Genomic DNA, 3,124 nt, shown 5'->3' on the forward strand with positions numbered 1-3,124 from the left:
ATGTGTAAAATGTTAATTGGTCAGGTCAGGCATATAAGTGGTAAGATCCTAATGTAATGCCTGTCATCTCAGGAATTAAAAAAATAATGTTGGAAGCCCCTCTTAGATGCTGACTCAAATGCTTCCAGAGTAACACTGATTTTTCAAAGAAATATCCTTGGGGCATGAAAATTTTTCTTTAATAAGCCAGAAAATTTGATTTGGAATATTTAAACACTAAAATACTGCTTACTACAATATATACTGGAAAAAAACATTCTTATAAGTTACAGGAAAGAAAGAAGGGCTACTTGCAGCAGTATAATTGAGGGAATATTTATCTTAAGATTAATTGACTCAAAAGCAAAGACAGACATCAGAAGAGTTGCTTAATACTTTATGAGAGCAAAAAAGAAAGCTGAGCACAGAGTTGGAAAGTCATAGCATTTGAGTATCTGCTTATTTTTCTGTTCATAATTTTCTCAACTTACTTTAATCCCTCTTGCAAAGGTGACTCTGAATAACCCCTTTTATTATTGTAACTTAGGAAGCTTGAAATGGAAAGGTGAAATTGAAAGCTTACTTTTAAGAGTCATTAGATTTGGGGAATTTTGTTTGCTTTTACTCTAAGAACTTAAACAAATATAATATTTATCTTAGAGAAAGCAAGGATAGATCAATTCATTATAAGCAAACATAATATAGATCCAAATTTGTATAGAATACTGCCCTAGGAATTAGGGCAAATATATGCATACCTATATGTATACATAGACATATACATATGCATAGACACACACACACACACACACACACACACACACACACCACACGTACTCTATTTTAGTGAAAATCTAGAGTTGAGTGTAAATAAAGTATGGGGCAAGCTTGTATCACCAAAGTTTATAATTCAGGTAATAGTGAGAAGTGCTCCTCTCCATTGCCTCCATCTGAATAGGGACTGCTTCATAGAGACAGCCTGTGGACCATGTCAGCCCAGCAGTCTGTGCTGTGAGAAGACCCAGATGTCCTCCTGAAAAAACATTTCACCCTAGACTTACATGAGTTCCCTACTTATTAATAATATTTTTATTATCTAATAATTTATCTAAACCATTCTTAAATCTGTTTCTATTTCAAAACACTACCCTTTCTTGAGAAAACAGATTTAAAACTTAATTACCTAACAGTACATTCATGGCAGTGAAAACTCCACTAGGTCCCCAACTAGGGAAGCTTTATCTCCATAACCTCATGGTGTCTAGCACATCTTGGATAAGAGATTCATAATTAATGTATGCTAACTGAATACCCCGAGAATTGGTTAGAAAGAAAACCATCTTTGTTTATCTGCATCTTTGCTGTAGAAGATATTTATACTGTTTTTACATTCTCCCTTCATAGTCTCTACCAAATTAAAAGATGCTACATTATTTGAGTTTTATTATATTATCATGCAATCTCATAAAACTTCAGGGTCTTTTTGTAACATGAATTTCCACAAAAATGGGTAATATCAAAATGTTTTGGAAAAAAATCACATGCTCATAAACAAGAGTTCAAAATTATAGAATAATTGTATCAAATCATTCATTAAATATTAATTATTCCAAGTTTAAAACATAAGTTTGGGGACATAACTATATTTCATAAAATGCTTCATAAATATGTATGCCCTTCAGGAAAAAATCCAAAAATTAACAGTGATGTGAAAGGAAAAATAGAAATTAAGCTAAAGGTGTCTTCTCTTTAAAAACCATTTTTAGATTTATATATTCAAGTTTTTCCAAACATACTCTCTTCTTAATTCCAGTATAATTAGCATGTTATATTAGTTTCAGGTATATAATATAGCAACTCAAAAATTCTATACATTACTCAGTGAGCCTCATAATAAGTGTGTTCTTTATCCCCTTCACCTGTTTCACTCATTCCACCTACATGGTAACCATGAGTTTGTTCTCTATACTCAAGAGTTCTTTTTCATTTGTAAAGACTAAATTTCTGAAGGGACATTTAAATGACTTGAAATATTTAAAAAATAATATTCATTAAGTGGAGAAAAATTTACTGTTTCGTTAATAAAATCTTACCTGCTAAAGATATTTTTTAATGTATGAATAAAATATTATTTCTAAGCAGTAGAGGATTTTAAAATACAAAAAGCTTTAGTGGTTTTTTAAAAAGGATTAATTTTTTTTATTTGAGATAGTGCAAGTGGAGTTAGGGCCAAAGGGGGAGAAAGAGAGAATCTTAAGCAGACTTCCCACTGAAAATGGAGCTCTGCTCATAAACCTGAGTTCATGGCCTTGAGATCATTTCCTGAGATGAAATCAAGAGTTAGATGCTCAATCAACTGAGCCACCCAGGTACCCCTAGGTATAATGTTTGGCAGAGCTACTCAATCTCTGTGTTTATAGTTTTGAATCATTTGGAAAATAATGCAAGTTCTGCTATGGTAATCTAGACATGTAAGTTCTATTAAGTTAAATCAGTTACTTTTGTGTTTAGGCTTCAAATGCATTATAACATGGCATATTTTTTCAACTGAGTAGGATTTTATGATATAATGGTGGATTAATAAAAATATATAACTTAATATAATTAAAATAGTAAATTAAATTAATAAAATTAAATTATAAAATATCTGCTGATACCACATAAAGCTAAAGTAATTTTTTTAGGAGTCAGAATTTTTTAAAAGTATATACATTTTTCCAATGGGTTCATTCAACTCCTAGTTCTTAGTTTACTGTTTACTTCCTTAACAAAGCTAAGGAAGAAAGCTTTGTTTTCATAACTGTATCTGTTCAAGAACTATTTATTTGAACAAATTTGGCCAAAGGTACACAAGGAGAGTAATTCACAAACAGTATAATACTATTTTGTTGAAAGCGTCATTCAAGTTTCAATATTGATTTTTCAGATTCTTAATAATCTAGTCATTTGCAGTGTTTAATAATATATCAGCCCATATTTGAAATAAACCTTTAATCCAAAAAAAAAAAAGATATTTGATTTGAACTTTCTAACTGCCTTCAAAAAAAGGATAGAAATAATCCAACTAGATATTTACTGAGAGTTCAGAGGATCTGTGTTTAATTTTTATTGACAACTTCAGGAAAATTATTAGTCTGAACTAAAT

The sequence above is a fragment of the Mustela nivalis genome (assembly GCF_964662115.1).
Source record: "Mustela nivalis genome assembly, contig: HAP1_SCAFFOLD_1201, whole genome shotgun sequence".
Lineage (NCBI taxonomy): Eukaryota > Metazoa > Chordata > Mammalia > Carnivora > Mustelidae > Mustela > Mustela nivalis.